This window comes from Lontra canadensis, unplaced genomic scaffold, assembly GCF_010015895.1.
Source record: "Lontra canadensis isolate GAN:19392208 unplaced genomic scaffold, GSC_riverotter_1.0 scaffold116, whole genome shotgun sequence".
Taxonomy (NCBI): Eukaryota; Metazoa; Chordata; class Mammalia; order Carnivora; family Mustelidae; genus Lontra; species Lontra canadensis.
The window spans coordinates 2,190,603-2,212,866 of record NW_022631110.1 but is presented as its reverse complement, the minus strand read 5'-3'; the positions used below and the strand labels follow the sequence as shown (position 1 = coordinate 2,212,866).

Genomic DNA, 22,264 nt, shown 5'->3' with positions numbered 1-22,264 from the left:
CCAAAAGTAGCCAAAGAACTTTATAAAGATGAAAAGTAAGTGGAAGAGCATAGCAGCTACAGCACGGGAGAAAATTGTATGAAGGTCTCTTGGTCACTGAAACTACGGACTCCTTACTCTTGTTTTCTCCACAATGGTGAAAACTTGATATCCTTTGTTTTTGTTGTACCCATTTAAAGTCATGCCTCTCTCTCCTGGGTCTTTGTCATCCTGCCTCTTAGCTACAGATGTTTCTCAAGCTTCGATCTGGAGTCCTCTTCTTTCTTCCAGGACCCTCCCCAACACGGAGCATTCCCTCCCAGTGGTTTCAAACGGAAGCTTAATGTTGGTGACTCGCAAATCCACACTTGTGTCTTCTACTCAAACTCAGTCCCACATTTTTAATTGCCTGCTCGACATTTACCCCCAGTCCTCCTGAAGCCTTGACTCAGTGTACCTAGAGCCTTACTCTTTCGTTGAAACCAACTTCCATACTTTATGACCCAGCATTTCCATTCTTATATTTGTAGCTAAAAGAAATGTGTGCATAGTGCATCGAAAGACATGTGTAGAATGTTCATCGGGCATGACATGTCATGACCAAATGTGGCTTTATCCAGGAATGCAAAGTTGGGTTTAAATTTAGAAATCAAACAGTTGGGTGCCTGGGGGGCTCAGTGGGTTAAGCCTCTGCCTTCGGCTCGGGTCGTGATCTCAGGGCTCTGGGATCGAGCCCCACATCGGGCTCTCTGCTCAGCGGCAAGCCTGCTTCCTCCTCTCTCTCTGCCTGCCTCTCTGCCTACTTGTGATCTCTGTCTGTCAAATAAATAAATAAAATCTTCAAAAAAAATCAAACAATTTAATTCATCCCATTAACAGAACAAAGGGGGAAATAATGTGATTATTTCAATAGATATAGACAGTTCATTGACAATATTAAATATCCTTTCATGATAAAAACTCTTAGCAAAGTAGGAGAAGAGAATATTCTTTCTTTTAAATTTTAAATCCAATATAATTAACATGCAGTGCTATATTAGTTTCAGGTATACAATATAATGATTCAAAATTCTTTTTTTTGACAATGGATGTATATTTATTGAGACTTTTAGTTTACAACAAGAGGTAAAAGGGAAGCCAGTTCTTAACCAGTATTTTATACAGCTGTAGTAAAGTATTTCAAACTTTAGGGAATTAAAATGGATTACATATCTTAAAAGTTGGGGATCCAGTAAACAATATTTAGCTTCCTGAATTTTCAAGTTGACTCCTCCCTAACAGTGGTAACCAGGTTTCATTAGTATCATAATTTTTTTCAAGGCTATGTTTTATTGTTGCATCATGATGTCTTTATATCTGAAGCAGTGCTCTTTTAATCAGTACCCACTAATTTCACTTTGAAATGGAGTTTTGCATTTGGTGGAATTTTGGCATCAGGCTGTCCTTTCTTTCCATAAGCCCATTCTGGTTCAGTCTCTAGTTGCGCATTTTCTCCTTAACTCATAGTCAAGAGTGCTTCATTCCATCCTCTGATAACTTTGCCTGTTCTAAGCTTAAAACTTAAGGGCATGGCATTTTTCTTCTTTGAACTCATTTGAATATAGTATCAAAAACAGTCCCATCCTGTAGCGTTCCTGTATACCAGCAGTGAACAGCATCTCCTGTTTTGGGAAAGTTGGTTTTAATTCCTTTTTTAAGAACACAATTTATATATTTTGGTGGACCCTCCTCCAGAGTCTCTTCAGACTTGGTTTCTTTGGGTTTATCTTCATTAAGCTTCACATTTTCACCGGCTCAGACAATTTACTTACACTTTCAGTACCTTGAAATGTTTACTTTTAAAAAGATGACTATAGGCTATAACCAAATGGTCCTTGTTAGCTGTTTTGTCCACATTTTCAGTGTTTCCTAATAACTTCTGCAAGAAACAAATCTAAACTGTGGTCCTTTAAAAACTTGATTATGTCCTTCTTGGGTAGCTACTTGATGCTCCTTGGTCTAGGTCTGCTGTGGAATGGCCTCTACCATCTTACCCAACTCACGATTCAACATTGAACATTCACAATTACTCAGTGCTCATCATGATGAGTGATTTCTTTTTTTTTTTTTTAAGATTTTATTTATTTGACAAAGACACATCGAGAGAGGAAACACAAGCAGGGAGAGTGGGAGAGGGAGAAGCAGGCTTTCCGCTGACCAGGGAGCCTGACTTGGGGCTTGATCCCAGGACTCTGGGATCATGACTTGAGCCCAAGATAGATGCCCAATGACTGAACCACCCAGGTGCCCCATGATGAGTGTGTTCTTTTTTTTTTTTTTATTTTATTTTTTAAGATTATTTATTTATTTATTTGACAGAGAGAGATCACAAAGCAGGCAGAGAGGCAGGCAGAGAGAGAGGAGGAAGCAGGCTCCCCGCTGAGCAGAGAGCCTGATGCGGGGCTCGATCCCAGGACCCTGAGATCATGACCCGAGCCGAAGGCAGCGGCTTAACCCACTGAGCCACCCAGGCGCCCCGATGAGTGTGTTCTTAATCCCCTTTACCTATTTCACGCACCCCCCCCCTTCTTGTTACTACTACGTTGTTCTCTGTATTTCACAGTGATTTTTTTTGGTAAAGATATTTATTTATTTATTTATTTGAGAGCGAGCGAGCGAGCACAAGCCAGGGGAGTGGGAGAGGGAGAAGCAAGCTCCCCACAGAGCAGGGAGCCCAATGCCTGGCTTGATCCAAGGATCCTGGGATCATGACCTGATCCGAAGGCAGACAGACGCTTAACAACTGAGCCACCCAGGGATTTTTGTCTCTTTTTTCTTTGTTTGTTTTGTTTCTTAAATTCCACATATGAGTGAAATTATGTATTTGTCTTTCTCTGACTGACTGATTTCACTTAGCATTGTACTCTAGATTCATCCATATTTTTGCAAGTGGCAAGATGTCATTCCTTTTTATGGCTCAGTAATCTGTTACACACACACATGTACATCAATACACAGACACCCCCCCCCATGTTTTCTTATCCTTTCATGTATTGATGGACACTTGGCTTCCTTCCATAATTTGGCTATTGTAAATAACACTGCAATAAACGGGTGCACATATCTTTTCAAATTAGTGTTTTTGTACTTTTTGGGCAAATAGTAGTGGAATTATTGGATCCTATAGTAATTCTGTTTTTAATTTTTTGAGGAACCTCCATACTGTCTGCCACATTGGCTGTACCAGTTTGCATTTGTACCAACAGTGCAGAAGCATTCCCTTTCCTCCACCTTCTCACCAGCACTTATTTCTTGTGTTTTTGATGCTAACCATACTGACCGGTATCTGGTGGTACCTTTTTGTGGTTTTGAGGTGCATTTCCCTGATGGTGAGTGATGTTGAGCATCTTTTCATGTGTCTCTTGGCCATCTGGATGTCTTCTTTGGAGAAATGTCTGCTCATGTCTTCTGTTCATTTTTAATGTGGATTATTTATGGGTTTCTTGGGTGTTGAGTTGTATAATTTCTTTATATATATTGGATACTAACCCCTTAGTCATATATGTTGTTTGCAAATATCTTCTTCCATCCCATAAATTGCCTTTTAGTTTTGTTGATTATTTCCTCTGTGTAGAAGATTTTTATTTTGATGTAGTCACAGTAGTTTATTTTTGCTTTTTTTCCCTCTTGCCTCAGGAGGCACAGCTAGGAAAATGTTACTATGGCCAATGTCAGAGAAATTACTGCCTGTGCTCTCTTCTAGGATTTTTATGGTTTCAGGTTTCACATTTAGGTCTTTAATCCATTTTGAATTTATTTTTGTGTAAGAAAGTGGCCCAGTTTCATTCTTTTGCATGTAGCTTGTCCAGTTTTCCCAGCACCATTTGTTGAAGAGATTTTTTTTCCCCATTGTATGTTCTTTCCTCCTTTGCTAAAGATTATTTGACCATATAATTATGGGCTTATTTCTGGGTTTTCTATTCTGTTCTATCAAGCTATGCGTCTATTTTTATGCCATACCATAATGTTTTGATCACTAGAGTTTTATAATATAACTTGAAGTACAAAATTGTGATGCTAGTTTTGTTTTTCCTTTTCAGGGTTGCTTTGGCTATTTGGAGTCTTTTGTGGTTCCATACTAATTTTAGTATTCTTTGTTCTAGCACTGTAAGAAATGCTGTTGGTATTTTGATAGGGATTGCACAAGTGTGTAGATTGCTTTGGGTAGTATAGACATTTGAACAGTATTTTTTCTTCTGTTCCATGAGCATGGAATGTTTTCCAATTTTTTTGGTCCTCTTCAATTTCTTTCATCAGTATTTTATACTTTTCAGAGTATAGGTCTTTCACTTTCTTGGTTCGGTTTATTCCTAAGTATTTTATTATTTTTGGTGCAATTGTAAATGGGATTGTTTTCTTAATTTCTCTTTCTGCTACTTTATTATCAGTGTATACAAATGCAATGAATTTCTGTATGTTGATTATTGAATTCATTTACCAGTTCTAGTAGTTTTTTGGCTAAGTCATACAGGTTTGGTTTTGTTTTTTATAGAGGGGGTAGGGGCCAAGGGAGGGGAAGAGAAAGAATTCGAAGCAGTCTCCATGCCCAGTGTGGAGTCTGATGTGGGGCCTGCTCTCACAACCCTGAGATCATGACCTGAGCTGAAATCAAGAGTCCTCATGCTTAACTGACTGAGCCACCCAGGCACCCCAGATTTCTGTATATGGTATAATGTCCTCTGCAAATAGTGAAGGTTTTACTTCTTTCCTACCAATCTGGATGCCTTTTATTACTTTTTGTTGTCTGATTGCTATAGCTAGGACTTCCAGGATTGTGTTGGGTAAAGGTGGTGAGAATGGACATCCTTGTCTTGTTCCTGGCCTTAGGGGGAAAGTTCTCAGTTTTTCACCTTTGAGGATGATGTTAACTGTGGATTCTTTATATGTGGCCTATATATATATTTTTTTTTTAATTTTATTTTTTATAAACATATATTTTTTTCCCCAGGGGTACAGGTCTGTGAATCGCCAGGTTTACACACTTCACAGCACTCACCATAGCACATACCCTCCCCAATGTCCATAACCCCACCCCCCCCTCCCAACCCCCCTCCCCCCAGCAACCCTCCATTTGTTTTGTGAGATTAAGAGTCACTTATGGTTTATCTCCCTCCCAATCCCATCTTGCTTCATTTACTCTTCTCCTACCCCCTTAACCCCCCATGTTGCATCTCCTCTCCCTCATATCAGGGAGATCATATGATAGTTGTCTTTCTCCGATTGACTTATTTCGCTAAGCATGATACCCTCTAGTTCCATCCACGTCGTCGCAAATGGCAAGATTTCATTTCTTTTGATGGCTGCATAGTATTCCATTGTGTATATATACCACATCTTCTTTATCCATTCGTCTGTTGATGGACATCTAGGTTCTTTCCATAGTTTGGCTATTGTAGACATTGCTGCTATAAACATTCGGGTGCACGTGCCCCTTTGGATCACTATATTTGTATCTTTAGGGTAAATACCCAGTAGTGCAATTGCTGGGTCATAGGGTAGTTCTATTTTGAACATTTTGAGGAACCTCCATGCTGTTTTCCAGAGTGGTTGCACCAGCTTGCATTCCCACCAACAGTGTAGGAGGGTTCCCCTTTCTCCGCATCCTCGCCAGCATCTGTCATTTCCGGACTTGTTAATTTTAGCCATTCTGACTGGTGTGAGGTGGTATCTCATTGTGGTTTTGATTTGTATTTCCCTGATGCCGAGTGATGTGGAGCGCTTTTTCATGTGTCTGTTGGCCATCTGGATGTCTTCTTTGCAGAAATGTCTGTTCATGTCTTCTGCCCATTTCTTGATTGGATTATTTGTTCTTTGGGTGTTGAGTTTGCTAAGTTCTTTATAGATTCTGGACACTAGCCCTTTATCTGATATGTCGTTTGCAAATATCTTCTCCCATTCTGTCAGTTGTCTTTTGTTAACTGTTTCCTTTGCTGTGCAAAAGCTTTTGATCTTGATAAAATCCCGAGTTCATTTTTGCCCTTGCTTCCCTTGCCTTTGGCGATGTTCCTAGGAAGATGTTGCTGCGGCTGAGGTCGAAGAGGTTGCTGCCTGTGTTCTCCTCAAGGATTTTGATGGATTCCTTTCTCACATTGAGGTCCTTCATCCATTTTGAGTCTATTTTCATGTGTGGTGTAAGGAAATGATCCAATTTCATTTTTCTGCATGTGGCTATCCAATTTTCCCAACTCCATTTATTGAAGAGGCTGTCTTTTTTCCACTGGACATTCTTTCCTGCTTTGTCGAAGATTAGTTGACCATAGAGTTGAGGGTCTATTTCTGGGCTCTCTATTCTGTTCCATTGATCTATGTGTCTGTTTTTGTGCCAGTACCATGCTGTCTTGATGATGACAGCTTTGTAATAGAGCTTGAAGTCCGGAATTGTGATGCCACCAACTTTGGCTTTCTTTTTCAATATTCCTTTGGCTATTCGCGGTCTTTTCTGGTTCCATATAAATTTTAGGATTATTTGTTCCATTTCTTTGAAAAAATGGATGGTACTTTGATAGGAATTGCATTAAATGTGTAGATTGCTTTAGGTAGCATAGACATTTTCACAATATTTATTCTTCCAATCCAAGAGCATGGAACATTTTTCCATTTCTTTGTGTCTTCCTCAATTTCTTTCATGAGTACTTTATAGTTTTCTGTGTATAGATTCTTAGTCTCTTTGGTTAGGTTTATTCCTAGGTAACTTATAGTTTTGGGTGCAATTGTAAATGGGATTGACTCCTTAATTTCTCTTTCTTCTGTCTTGTTGTTGGTGTAGAGAAATGCGACTGATTTCTGTGCATTGATTTTATATCCTGACACTTTACTGAATTCCTGTACAAGTTCTAGCAGTTTTGGAGTGGAGTCTTTTGGGTTTTCCACATATAGTATCATATCATCTGCGAAGAGTGATAGTTTGACTTCTTCTTTGCCGATTTGGATGCTTTTAATTTCTTTTTGTTGTCTGATTGCTGAGGCTAGGACTTCTAGTACTATGTTGAATAGCAGTGGTGATAACGGACGTCCCTGCTGTGTTCCTGACCTTAGCGGAAAAGCTTTCAGTTTTTCTCCATTGAGAATGATATTTGCGATGGGTTTTTCATAGATGGCTTTGATAATATTGAGGTATGTGCCCTCTATCCCTACACTTTGAAGAGTTTTGATCAGGAAGGGATGCTGTACTTTGTCAAATGCTTTTTCAGCATCTATGGAGAGTATCATATGGTTCCTGTTCTTTCTTTTATTAATGTGTTGTATCACATTGATTGATTTGCGGATGTTGAACCAACCTTGCAGCCCTGGAATAAATCCCACTTGGTCGTGGTGAATAATCCTTTTAATGTACTGTTGAATCCTATTGGCTAGTATTTTGGTGAGAATTTTTGCATCTGTGTTCATCAAGGATATTGGTCTGTAGTTCTCTTTTTTGATGGGATCCTTGTCGGGTTTTGGGATCAAGGTGATGCTGGCCTCATAAAATGAGTTTGGAAGCTTTCCTTCCATTTCTATTTTTTGGAACAGTTTCAGGAGAATAGGAATTAGTTCTTCTTTAAATGTTTGGTAGAATTCCCCCGGGAAGCCGTCTGGCCCTGGGCTTTTGTTTGTTTGGAGATTTTTGATGACTGTTTCAATCTCCTTACTGGTTATGGGTCTGTTCAGGCTTTCTATTTCTTCCTGGTTCAGTTGTAGTAGTTTATATGTCTCTAGGAATGCATCCATTTCTTCCAGATTGTCAAATTTGTTGGCATAGAGTTGCTCATAATATGTTCTTATGATTGTCTGTATTTCTTTGGTGTTAGTTGTGATCTCTCCTCTTTCATTCATGATTTTATTGATTTGGGTCCTTTCTCTTTTCTTTTTGATAAGTCTGGCCAGGGGTTTATCAATCTTATTAATTCTTTCAAAGAACCAGCTCCTAGTTTCGTTGATTTGTTCTATTGTTTTTTTGGTTTCTATTTCATTGATTTCTGCTCTGATCTTTATGATTTCTCTTCTCCTGCTGGGTTTAGGGTTTCTTTCTTGTTCTTTCTCCAGCTCCTTTAGGTGTAGGGTTAGGTTGTGTACCTGAGACCTTTCTTGTTTCTTGAGAAAGGCTTGTACCGCTATATATTTTCCTCTCAGGACTGCCTTTGTTGTGTCCCACAGATTTTTAACCGTTGTATTTTCATTATCATTTGTTTCCATGACTTTTTTCAATTCTTCTTTAATTTCCTGGTTGACCCATTCATTCTTTAGAAGGATGCTGTTTAGTCTCCATGTATTTGGGTTCTTTCCAAATTTCCTCTTGTGATTGAGTTCTAGCTTCAGAGCATTGTGGTCTGAAAATATGCAGGGAATGATCCCAATCTTTTGAGACCTGATTTAGGACCAAGGATGTGATCTATTCTGGAGAATGTTCCATGTGCACTAGAGAAGAATGTGTATTCTGTTGCTTTGGGATGAAATGTTCTGAATATATCTGTGATGTCCATCTGGTCCAGTGTGTCATTTAAGGCCTTTATTTCCTTGTTGATCTTTTGCTTGGATGATCTGTCCATTTCAGTGAGGGGAGTGTTAAAGTCCCCTACTATTATTGTATTATTGTTGATGTGTTTCTTTGATTTTGTTATTAATTGGTTTATATAGTTGGCTGCTCCCACGTTAGGGGCACAGATATTTACAATTGTTAGATCTTCTTGTTGGACAGATCCTTTGAGTATGATATAGTGTCCTTCCTCATCTCTTATTATAGTCTTTGGCTTAAAATCTAATTGATCTGATATAAGGATTGCCACTCCTGCTTTCTTCTGATGTCCATTAGCATGGTAAATTCTTTTCCACCCCCTCACTTTAAATCTGAAGGTGTCTTCGGGTTTAAAATGAGTTTCTTGTAGGCAACATATAGATGGGTTTTGGTTTTTTATCCATTCTGATACCCTGTGTCTTTTGATTGGGGCATTTAGCCCATTAACATTCAGGGTAACTATTGAGAGGTATGAATTTAGTGCCATTGTATTGCCTGTAAGGTGACTGTTACTGTATATTGTTTCTGTTCCTTTCTGATCTACTACTTTTAGGCTCTCTCTTTGCTTAGAGGACCCCTTTCAATATATCCTGTAGAGCTGGTTTGGTGTTTGCAAATTCTTTCAGTTTTTGTTTGTCCTGGAAGCTTTTAATCTCTCCTTCTATTTTCAATGATAGCCTAGCTGGATATAGTATTCTTGGCTGCATGTTTTTCTCGTTTAGTACTCTGAATATATCATGCCAGCTCTTTCTGGCCTGCCAGGTCTCTGTGGATAAGTCTGCTGCCAATCTAATATTTTTACCATTGTATGTTACAGACTTCTTCTCCTGGGCTGCTTTCAGGATTTTCTCTTTGTCACTAAGACTTGTAAATTTGACTATTAGGTGACGGGGTGTGGACCTATTCTTATTGATTTTGAGGGGGGTTCTCTGAACCTCCTGGATTTTGATGCTTGTTCCCTTTGCCGTATTGGGGAAATTCTCTCCAATAATTCTCTCCAATATACCTTCTGCTCCCCTCTCTCTTTCTTCTTCTTCTGGAATCCCAATTATTCTAATGTTGTTTCGTCTTATGGTGTCACTTATCTCTCGAATTCTGCCCTCGTGGTCCAGTAGCTGTTTGTCCCTCTTTTGCTCAGCTTCTTTATTCTCTGTCATTTGGTCTTCTATATCGCTAATTCTTTCTTCTGCCTCATTTATCCTAGCAGTGAGAGCCTCCATTTTTGATTGCACCTCATTAATAGCTTTTTTGATTTCAACTTGATTAGATTTTAGTTCTTTTATTTCTCCAGAAAGGGCTTTTATGTCTCCCGAGAGGGTTTCTCTAATATCTTCCATGCCTTTTTCGAGCCCAGCTAGAACCTTGAGAATCGTCATTCTGAATTCTAGATCTGACATATTACCAATGTCTGTATTGATTAGGTCCCTAGCCTTCGGTACTGCCTCTTGTTCTTTTTTTTTGTGGTGAATTTTTCCGCCTTGTCATTTTGTCCAGATAAGAGTATATGGAGGAACAAGTAAAATACTAAAAGGGTGGCAACAACCCCAGGAAAATATGCTTTAGCCAAATCAGAAGAGATCCCAAATCATGAGGAGGGGGGGGAAGGGGATAAAAAGAGGTTCAGAAAGAAAAAAAATAAATAAATAAATAAAAAAGAAAAAAGAAACAAATAAAAAAAAGAAAACCAATAATGAAAAAAATATAAAAAGGAAAAATATATATATATTAGATAAACTAGTTAAAAAACGTTAAAAAAGAAAAGGGTAAAAGTTTAAAAAAATTTAGCAGAAGAAGAGAAAAAAATTGAAAAAGAAAAAAAAATTAAATTAACTGCAAGGCTAAAGAATCATGGGGAGAAAGCCATGAGTTCCGTGCTTTGCTTTCTCCTCCTCTGGAATTCCGCTGCTCTCCTTGGTATTGAAACTGCACTCCTCGTAAGTGAACTTGGTCCTGGCTGGGTTTCTTGTTGATCTTCTGGGGGAGGGGCCTGTTGTAGTGATTCTCAAGCGTCTTTGCCCCGGGCGGAGTTGCACCGCCCTTACCAGGGGCCGGGCTGAGTAATCCGCTCGGGTTCGCTTTCGGGAGCTTTTGTTCCCTGAGCGCTTTCTGTAGAGTCCGGAGGACGGGAATCAAGATGGCGGCCTCCCAGTCTCTGGCCCAGGGGAGCCGAGGGCCCGGGGCCCCACTCCTCAGTGCGCCCTCAGAGAACAGCGCCCAATTGCTCCCGTCACCCTGGCCTCCGTCCGCGCTCCGAGCTGACCGAGCCTGCGACTGGTTCAAGGTAACCCCGAGCTGAGAGTCACTCCTCGGCTCTGTCTCTGTAGCCGGTTTCCCCGTTCTAATACCTGCAAGCTCTGCGACACTCAGACACTCCCGATCCTTCTGTGACCCTGCGGGACCTGAGGCCATGCTGACCCCACGTGCGCTTCACCCCGGTTAAGCCTCTGGAGCGATGTCCCTCAGCGGAACAGACTTTTAAAAGTCCCGATTTTGTGCTCCGTTGCTCCGCCGCTTGCCGGGAGCCGGCCCCTCCCCCCGCGGTCTATCTTCTCGTCGCTTTGGATTCACTTCTCCGCCAGTCCTACCTTTCAGAAAGTGGTTGATTTTCTGTTTCTAGAATTGCTGTTCTTCTTCTCTTCGATCTCCCATTGGATTTGTAGGTGTTTGCAATCTTTAGATAAGCTATCTAGCTGATCTCCCGCAACCTGAAGTAGTCTCAGCCTGCTACTTCTCCGCCATCTTGACTCTGGGACCTATGTGGCCTATATTATGTTAAGATATGTTCCATCTAAGTCTACTTTGTTGAGAATTTTTATCATGAATGGATGTTGTATTTTATCAAATGCTTTTTCTGCATCTATTGAAATGATCCTATGTTTCTTATCCTTTCTCTTATTGATGTGATGTATCATGTTGATTGATTTGTAACCTTCGCATCCCAGGAATAAATCTCACTTGATCATGGGGTATGATTCTTTTAGTGTATTGTTGGATTTGGTCTGCTAATGTTTTGTTCAGAATTTTGGCATTTATGTCCATCAGAGATATTGGCCCATAGATATTGCCCCCCCTTGTGGTGTTTTCTATCTGGTTTTGGTATCAGGGTAATGCTAGCCTCATAGAATGAATTTGGATTTTCCTTCCTCTTCTATTTTTTGGAATAGTGTGAGAAGAATACGTATTAACTCTTCTTTAAATGTTTGGTGGAATTCATCTCTGAAGCCATCTGGTCCTAGACTTTTGTCTGTTGGGAGTTTTTTGAATACTGATTCAATTCATTGCTGGTAATCAGTCTGTTTAATTTTCTATTTCTTCATAATTCAGTTTTAGTAGGTTATGGGTTTCTAGGCATTTATCTGTTTCTTCTAGGTTGTCCAATTTGTGGGCATATAATTTTTCATAATCTTCTATAATTGTATTTCTGTGATGTCAGTTGTTATTTCTCTTTCATTTCTGAATTTGCTTATTTGAGTCTTCTCTCTTTCTCTCTTGATGATTTTGGCTAGAAGTTTATGACTTTTGTTTATCTTTTCAAGGAAACAGCTCCTAGTTTCATTGTTCTATTGTTTTTTTAGTTTCTAATACATTTATTTTTGCTCTAATCTTTATTATTTCTTTCTTTCTACTGGTTTTGGGTTTTGTTTGTTGTTCTTTTTCTAGCTCCTTTAGGTGTAAAGTTGGGTTCTTTATTTGAGAATTTTCTTGCTTCATGAGATAGGCTTGTATTACTGTGAACTTCCCTCTTAGAGCAGCGTTTTCTGCATCCCAAAGATTTTGGACTGTTGTATTTCATTTTCATTTCTCTCTGTGTATTTTTTAACTTCCTCTTTGACTTCTTGGTTGACCCAATCACTGTTTAATAGCATGTTATTTAACCTCCATATATTTGTGTTCTTTCAAGATTTTTTTTTCTTGTGATTTCTAGTTTCATAACATTGTGGTTGGAAAAGATGCATGATATGACTTCAGTCTTTTTGAATTTGCTAAGACTTGTTTTGTGGCCTAATACGTGATCAGTTCTGGGGAATATTCCATATGTACTTGAAACGAGTGTGTATTCTGCTGTTTTCGTGTGGAATTTTCTGAATATATCTGTTAGAGCCATCTAGCCCAATGTTTCATTCAAAGACTCTCTGTTCATTTTCTGTTTGGATGATCTATCCATTGATATAAGTGAGGTGTGAAAGTCTCATACCATTTTTTGTATCACTATTGATTACTCCTTTTATGTTTGTTTTTAGTTGTATTATGTATTTGGATGCTCCCATGTTGGTGCCTAAATATTTACGATTGTTGTATCTTCTTGTCGAACTGTGCACTTTATGATCATATAGCATCCTTCTTTGTCTCTTGTTACAGTCTTTGTTTTGAAGTCTGTTTTGTCCAATATTGGTATTGTTACCCTGGTTTTCTTTCCATTTACATGATAAATGCTTTTTCCATCCCTTCACTTTCAATCTATATGTGTCTTTAAGTGTGAAACGAGTACTTGTTTGCAGCATATAGAAGGGTCTTGCTTTCTTATCCATTCTGTCACCCTTTGTCTTTTGATTGATTCATTTAGTCCATTATACTCAGAGTAACTATCGATAAATATGTGCTTATTGCCATTTTGTTACTTGTTTTATGATTGTTTTGTAGTTTTTCTCTGTTCCTTTCTTCTCTTGCTCTCTTTCAGCTTGCTGTCTTTCTTTAGTGACAGGCTTGCATTCCTTTTTCTTTATATTTTACTTATCTATCTCAGGTTATTGACTTATATAGAGTGACCATTAGGTTTATGTATAACATTTTCTGCATATAGCATTCTTTTTTTTAAAAGATTTTATTTATTTATTTGATAGACAGAGATTACAAGTAGTCAGAGAGGCAGGCAGAGAGGAGGAAGTAGGTTCCCCGCTGAGCAGAGAGCCTGATGCGGGGCTCGATTCCAGGACCCTGAGACCATGACCTGAGCTGAAGGCAGAGATTTCAACCTACTGAGCCACCCAGGCGCCCCTGCATATAGCATTCTATATTAAGTTGATGGTTGCTTAAGTTTGAACCCATTCCAAAAGCACTAAAGTTTTACTCCTCTCTCCCCTACATTTTAGGTATATTGTATCATACTTTACATCTTGCTATTTTGTGAATCCTTGGATTGATTTTTATGCATATACTTAATTTTACTGCCTTTGTGCCTTCTACTTTTCATACTTCTGCTTATGGACTTTCCTTTCTACTCAAGGAGTCCCCTTTAACATTTCTTCTAGGGCTGGTTTAGTGGTCATGAACTCCTTTAACTTTTGTTTGTCTAGGAAATTCTTTATTTCTCCTGTTCTGAATAATGCCATTGCTGGATAGAGTATTCTTGGCTGCCAATGTTCCTTTCAGCATTTTGAAAATATCATGCCACTCTGTTCTGGCCTGCAAAGTTTCTGTTGAAAAATCAGCTGATAGCTTATGGGGTTTCCCTTGTACATAACTGTTTTCTTTTTCTTTTTTTTTTTTTTTTGGGTGCCTTTAAATTCTCTATCTCTATTTTTTGCCATTTTAATTACTGTGTGTCTTGGTGTGGACCAACTTTGGTTGATTTTGTTGGGACCTCTTGGATCTGGATTTTTATTTCCTTCTCCAGATTTGAGAAATTTTCAGCCATTTTTTCCTCAATACATTTTCTGCCCCCACCTTCTCTCTCCTTCTGGGATCCTTATAATATAATGACCTTGCTGGTATCACCGAGTTTTGGTAGTCCATATTCATTTTTTATTATTCTTTTTTCTCTCTCCTGTTCAGCCTGACTGCTTTCTAATCCTCCGTCCTTCAGGTCACTGATCCATTCTCGTGCCCTTTCATTCTATTATTTATTCTCTTTAGTGTGTTTTTAATTTCAGCTATTGAATTCTTCATCTCTGATTGGTTCTTTTTATGTTTTATATGTCTTTGTTGAGGGTCTCACTGAGATGCTCCATTCTTTCCTCAAGTCCAGTGACAATTATGAGAATTATTTTAAGTTTTCTGTCGGGCTTACTTATCTCTGTTTTGTTTAGCTCTCTCACTGTGATTTTGTCCTATTCTCTCATTTGCGACACATTCCTCTGTCTCCTCATTTTGTCTAATTCTCTGTGTCTGTTTCTCTGTGTTAAGAAAGTCAGCTTCTTCTCCTGCTTATGAAGAAGAGGTCCTGAGTGCCCTGCAGTATGATGTGCCCTGCAGTGTGCCAGAACCTCGTGCTTCAGGGGTGTCTCCTATGTGTGTTGCATGTGCCCTACTGTTGTGGCTGAGCTGCATTTGCCTGCAGTCCAGTCTGCAATGGCTTTCTTTGCCTATTATGGGCAGGGTTTGGTCATGGTGGTGTTAGTGTGCCAGATTGGGGCTACCTTGGGCTTGAGTTCGGTCAGACCAGGTGTTTGCCAGAGCTGCAGGAGCAGTGAACTGCAGGGCACTCTCCCTGTGTTATCCCCTGAAAAGCTTTCATTGGTAGGTGGGGCCTGCAGGCAGACCAGATGTCTGCCCCCAGCTGACTGCTGGGGCCTCAGTTAGACTGGTGTGTGTGTGGGGGGGGGGCTTTCTTTTCCTCTCTGTTCAGGGCAGGAGTCACTTTGGGGTGGTGCTAATCACTGTTAGGGCTGCTTTCACACTGCTGCTTGTGGCACTACTTTGGATGGACTCCTGTGGAGGTGGTGGTGGAGTGGGAGGGTCTGCAGAAGTACACAGAGGTAGGGTGTGTGATATTAGCAAGGTCTGGGCTGGTTTGCTGTGGGAGGGGACTCATTGCTGCTTTGGAAAACTCCTGCCATGGCTGGTTGGAGGGGGTGAGTCTGCAGAAGAGTGCAGGGGTGGGTGCACTATTAACAAGCTAGGGGGAGAGTGTTCACACTCTGCTGGTTCCCACAGATGTCTGTGTATCTAGGCTAGGGGATGGGAAGTTAAATGGTGCCTACAAGCTCTTTTGCTCCTGGAGCAGTTTCTTAAAGAAGTTTTCTTGCCCCTCCACCACATCCTGAGATTAGTAAACAAATCTCCATCCTATATACCTCAGGCATTTTTCAAACTGCTGCTTCTATGCTGTATCTCTCTGGGGCTGTTTGTTGTGTTGTCTCTTTAAGGGTGGGGACTGTTTCCTGTCACCCTTTGGTGCTTCAAGAGTCAAGCCCACTGATTTTTAAAGTTCTACTTGTTAAGTCCCACTGATTGTAAGAACTCATCAAGGTAAGCCTCTCTAGTTTTCAAAGCCAAATGTTATGGGGATTTGTCTTCCTGGTGCTTGTTCCCCATTCCTGGGGTACCTGGGGTGGGGTCTGCTCTTCTTTCCTCTGTGCCCACAACACCCCTCCCTCCTGTGGACAGTCCTACAGGTCAGCTTGGTTCCTGACCATGTCTCTGCCCTTCCTACCCTTTTAATATGGCTTCTACTCTTTATTTAGCTGTGGAGAGTCTGTTCTGCCAGTCTTCGGGTTGTTTTCTGGGTTATTTACGCTGATGTGGGTATTATCTAGGTGTATCACAAGTAGGCAGAGAAGCAGGCAGAGAGAGCGGGGGAAGGAGGCTCCCTGCTGAGCAGAGAGCCCGATGTGGACCTTGATCCCAGGACTCTGGGATCATGAACTGAGCCAAAGGCAGAGGCTTAACCCATTGAGCCAACCCAGGTGCCCAGAAGAGAATATTCTTAATGTCTAAAAAACCTACTGCAAACATACTAAATGGTAAAATGTTGAAAACTTTTCCTTGGAGATCAGGAACAAGACAAGGATGCCCCATGTGTTTTGGTGGAACTTAACAAACTGATTTTAAAATTCATATACAAATACAAGAAGCTAAGGATAGCCATTACTCTTTTGAAATAGAAGAATAAAGAGGAAGACTTTATCCACTAGCTAAGAAGAGTATTACAAAGCCTTAGTAATCAAGACAGTATATATTTTCTTCAGGGATAGAAAAAAAATAGGGGGCACCTGGGTGGCTCAATGAGTTAAAGCCTCTGCCTTCGGCTCGGGTCACGATCCCAGGGTCCTGGGATCGAGCCCCGTGTCAGGCTCTCTGCTCTGCGGGGAGCCTGCTTCCTCCCATCTCTCTCTCTGCCTGCCTCTCTGCCTACTTGTGATCTCTCTCTCTGTCAAATAAATAAAATCTTTAAAAAAAATAGACCAGTGGAATAGAATGAAGAACCCAGAAATATATCCATGCAGAAGGTCGGTATTTGACATATGTTGTACTGTAGAACAGAGGAGAAATGTCAGTCCTTAGAATAAATAGTACTGATATGAGTGATAATTAAGTTAAATTAAACCCCATCTCACACTATACTCCCTAATATATTCCTATATATTCATGTATTAAAAACCTGAACATGAGAAATAAAAAGCTTGTAGAAGGTAATATAGGGAAATATCTTCATGAGCTAGTGGGTAGGGAAGAACTTCATAAACAAGGTACAAAAGATATCCTAACTATAAGGAAAAGGGACTTCTGTTCATCAAAAAAAAACAATACAAAGAGTGAAAAGATAAACCACAGGGTGAGGTAAGGTATTTTCAATTCACAAAACTGAGAAAACTAGTATTTTGATGTATAAGAACTCTCATATAGGCATGGCCTGAGGAAAAGGCTGGGGTTGTGTTGAGAGACAAATTTGGGGAAAACTGAGGCCAGGGAACTTTTGTCTCATTCATGGTTTGAAAGTCTCAGAAGAGTCCTCTGGACAGAGACCAGTGTGCCAACATGGGATGAGTCAGCCTAGTAAAGAGAGAAATTATTAGACATTGTGAGTGTCTTAGGTCATGTTCAATAGAAGCAGAGCTTGAGACAAAGATTCTGGTGCATGCTGTTTATTGGAGGAGTGCTCTCAGGAGAGAGGGAGTGAGGGAAGTGGGAAGTGGGACAGGGCAGGGGAAGGTACTAAGCAAGGATGTGTTCTTAGCTCTAGCCTGATCCCATAGGGAGTTCTGTAGTATGAATTGTACCATAGAGTTGTTTCCCCTTGAGGCAAGGGGGCCAGAATTCCATACCCCCCTGTAGTATTTAGTCCTTGGCTGTGAGCTGTACCCCAAAGGAGGGGGTAAACCTATCTTCCTGGGTAAAATGGCCCCCACACAGTTGGGTGACATTCTTTAAAGAAAGGGACATTTGCAAGCAGTTAGCAACCAACACACAACCTCTGGAAGGATTGTTGAATTGGTTGACAAAGGGGATCACTGTGCAGCACCAATAGTGTCCTCTGCAGTGAGGACTTGGTTAACCTTAGTCAACCTTAGTTAGGTTAACCTGAGTCAACCTTAGTTCCCATGTGGTATGGACCCTGTGTTGGAAGCCTGCAAGAGGCTGGCCACCACAGAGAATAAAGAGTGAATCCTGTTTCCTGGGGTGAGAAGGAAGTTGTGATGGGGAGTGAGAAGGATTTCTAGAGATGAGATTAAAGCAGCTAGAGGGAGAGGGCCAATATGTTCCTAGAATAGTGACTGAGCCAAAAAAAAAAAAAAAAACAAACCAAAAACAGAAATAAACAACAAGGTCATCAGCTGTGGACCCTGACCTCAAGGCTAGCAGGGGACACAGCACCAGAGAATACAAGGACACCTTTTCTCCAAGACCAGTTCAATTTCCATTGACCAGGCTCCATTGAGAAGCCCCCAGGAATCAGAATTAAGTGCCATAGGGATTTGCGAAGAATAATATATCAGGTTTTTAGGAAATAGAGAACTACATTTATACCGCACATCTAGGTTGTAGTAAAAGTGAAATTTCAATGCCTACTTTGAAACACTTTAAGGCAGCTAGATTTTTACATTCGAACACATAAATGAAGTAAACAAAAATCTGACCTTTGACAAACAAGATTGTAAACCCTTTGAGAGCGGGGTCATGTAACCCACACAGCAAAGTGTTAGATAATTCTCTTTTACCTCATATTATATTCTCTCATGGTATTTGAAACTCATTCCCCACCTTTTTTCCCCAACCCAGATGTCCTACTGAGAGCCACTGGTAGAAGTCAAAAGACACTGTGGAAAAAGAAGCTCCAGCTATAAACTGTATTGGTGTATCTGTTACTAATTTAGAGAAAAATCAATTTAGACCCACACCTCACCCCATAATGCCAGATGAATAAAATATATATAGAAATATATTTTATTTCTATATATATTTATAGAATATAAATTTATATTCAATTTATAAATTGAATATAAATTCAATTTATATTCAATTATCACTGAAAAATCTGACTACATAAAAAACTTAAAACTTTATATATAAGAAATTTTAAAAGCATAGAGGAAATATTTTTTAACAAATGGAAAACAGGCTTAATATCTTAGACAAATTAAAAGGAAAATATTAATATCACAATAATAAAGAAAAAAAGGACAAGACAATTCCAAATGAGGAACTATACTCAGTAAACAGATATAAATGGGAAAGTGTTAAACCTTTTACTTCAATCTTAAATACTTACTGAGCATCTACAGTGGGCCAGGCACAGTTCTAGGCACTTTATCAAAGGAGTTCTAGGTATAGACATCAAAGAATACAAATCAAATTACTAATCAGATACTAGTGAAAGTGAGATATATATATATATATATATATATTAGATTATTTATTTTAGAGAAATCATGAGAGAGAGAGAGAGAGAATGAACATGAGCAGGAGGGGTAGAGAGAGAGGGAGAGAGAATCTCAAGCAAGCTCTGGGCCAAGTGTGAAGCCTGACACAGGGCTTGATCTCACAATCCTGATATCATAACCTAAGCCAAAACCAAGAGTTGAATGTTTGACCAGTTGTGCCACCCAGTCATCCCCAAATTGATACTTTTATATACTTCCGATGAAAGTAAAATTATACAATACCATTTGGATTTGGCCATACCTGTCAATTGAGAGCATTGTTCAAATCCTTTAACTTAGGAGTTCCACTTTGGGGAACATATCTCTAAAGGGAAAAATAATCCCAAGAGAGGAAAAAAAAATTATATGCCTGAAGATGCTCATCACATTGTATTTTGTAGAGAGAAAACATATATGACAGCACCTTAAGTATTAAGTATTTTAATCCAGGTTTTCTTAAAATTAATTTTTCTATAGAATTCTTTTTCATAGACTATTAAGAAGCTTGAGAACACACCTTTAGAAAGAAAGGGACCCATAATTTTGATGAGCATCCTGTTAAGATTATAGGGCTATGATGTAGTTCATATAGTAATATGGTTTTGCTTTGGTGAAGTGTTTGGAGCCCAGGCCCACCTAAGAACCAGCCTCTAACCCAGAAGAGAGTTTCTAAAACATAAAGAGGGTGAAGTCCCTTGAGAATGTACTTTTCTAGATTTTCCACAGTGTGAACATCTCATGTGGTTTTCAGTAAGGCTAGATGAGGCAGCTCCAATTTACCTACTGGACACAGGCCTTGAACTCAGAAGGAATGAGAGAATGAGAATGAATCTCTTATTCTATACAGATGAAGCTTTTCACAGAAAGGACATGAGCCCTGTTATCAGTTAGAGAGTTCAGAAGAACAGGCAAACTATGTGCTTGGAACACTGTGAGAGCGGTCACGAGTTATAGGAGCTCTCCAAGGTGCTGAAACACTGCCTGCACCTCTCTCCAACCTGATGGAATCTTCATCTCACTAATGTCTCTCCCCCTAAAGGATTCACTACCTCTTCTTGCCTTGACACTTGCCCTCTGGACTCCAACTCCTTGACACAATCTATCTGTGACCCATGCCTAGTGGGACTTTAGTCACTGTTTTTTATCTGCATGTACTGGCAGCTTCATTCATCAGTGTCCTTTTAAAGGAAGTCTGTTTGAGTTTATCTCAGTAGGAGACAATATATGTTTTATTAACTTTTGGTTGTACTACCAGGAAGGAAAGGAACTCAGAAGAGATAATTTTCAGATAACTACTAGAAGAACATATGGAAGAAACAGAAAGAAGTCACCTTCAGAGAGTTGACTACATGTGGCTCATTTGTTGTACTTTTCAGTCTTTCAGTTACTTAGATAGCAACAGGGTACAGCAGGGTGCCTGTTAAGGTTGGTGCTGGTAAACAAATGAATATTAAACTATGCACTAGAAGAACAAAGTTCTAGTCCTGATTTTATTTTTTTAAAGATTTTATTTATTTATTTGGCAGAGAGAGAGAGAGAGAAAGAGAGAGAAAGCACTAGCAAGGGGAGCAGCAGGTGGAGGCAGATGCAGAGGGAGAATCAGACTCCTGGCTGAGCAGGGAGCCCAATGTGGGGCTCCATCCCAGGACCCTTGGACCCTGAGCCAAAGGCAGATGCTTAACCAACTGAGCCGCCCAGGTGCTCGGTGATTTTATTTTTTTTTAAACTAATTGTATAACACTGGGCAAATCATTTAACTTCTCTGTATTAATGTAAGGTAACTGCTGCAACAAACAACCCCCAAATTGCAATCACTTAAAACAACGTAAGCTTCTTTCTCACTCATACAATATCAATACATATTCCTAGTTGACTGGTTTTCCTGGACAACTTTCCTCCAAGTGGTGACTAAAACTTATTCCAGATTATAGCCTTGCTATTCTCTAAGTTTTTTGAGTAGTCTTCATTCAGCTAGTCAATGAGGGGAAAAATGGGGGTGTGTGCTCTCTCTGACTGTGCTGACCCATCATTCTCACTGGGACCACTGCCCAATTCAGTAGGGGACAGTCAAGACCAGTGTTCTAACCCTTTGGTTCTTCTTCAGTGGGCTCCTGCTGGGGCCTGTTTTGGGCAGTCTGTTCTCTTGCACCCAGTTCTCTCCCAGCTCTTCATAGGAGTTGTTCTACCATCATCTTGGAATGCTATTCTCTCTCTGCTTATTCCCTGACATCTGTACTCTAGCTTCTGATGCCTGGTCTTATTAATACCCAATAAATATTTGCTAAACTGCTGGTGTTAAAAAAAAAAGAATGGGGACCTTATATTTTTGAGGATTTTATGGGTCAGGCCTTGAAGTGGTACAAATCACTTCTACCTACCTTTTCTTGGACAGGGCCCATCACACGTTCACACTTAACTGCAAAGAATCGAAATTGTAGTCTTGATGTATGCCAAAAAGGAAAAGGGACATAGTTTGGTCCAAATAATTGGCCTTACTCTAGATTTTGGGTTTCCTCAATGGTAAAATGATTCAAACAATATCTATTCTTCCTTCTCCCTAGAGTTGTTGTAAAGGTCAAAGAAAATGTGTGAAAATGTCTTGAAAAGTGTAAATCAATGTATACAGAATATACAGAAAGGGAATCATTAATCCTTGGCTTACCTACCTTTGAGTGTTAATTTTAGGAGTGGAAAAAAAAGTGGAAAAAAGGTATTCTCTTTGGTGGGACTCCTTAGTTGGTCACAGTATATATCAAATATATTTAATGGGATAATATAGTTTCTCATATGGGGTGAAAGTAGAGATTATAAATGAACCTTTGACATTTCATAATTTGAATGCCTTGGTGGAATTATACTAGGATGGAGTTAAGAGAAAGTACCATTTTGTGTTCAGCCCAATTTTTTGCCAGGCTCCTGAAGACACTTCTAACCTTCCAAACAATAAAACCTACCGTAGGTTTGATAATAGGTGGTACATTCTTTCTCTTTGAAAGTCTTCCCGGGACTGGGTATTGTAGATGGGATATCTATTAGGATTGTTGTGCATGACATCTCATTATGGACATACACATACATAGCTCCTTTGTCATATAATAAAGATTTTATTTATTTATTTGATAGAGAAGACAGAGACAGAGATAACAAGAGAGGGAGAGAGTGAGAGCATGAGCCT

At 39.7% G+C, this 22,264-nt stretch overlaps 1 pseudogene; it reads right to left on the bottom strand.

Moving 5' to 3' along the window:
* Positions 1-1,351: 1,351 nt before the first annotated feature.
* On the bottom strand, positions 1,352-9,786 carry LOC116857020 (annotated as a pseudogene).
* Positions 9,787-22,264: the final 12,478 nt, after the last annotated feature.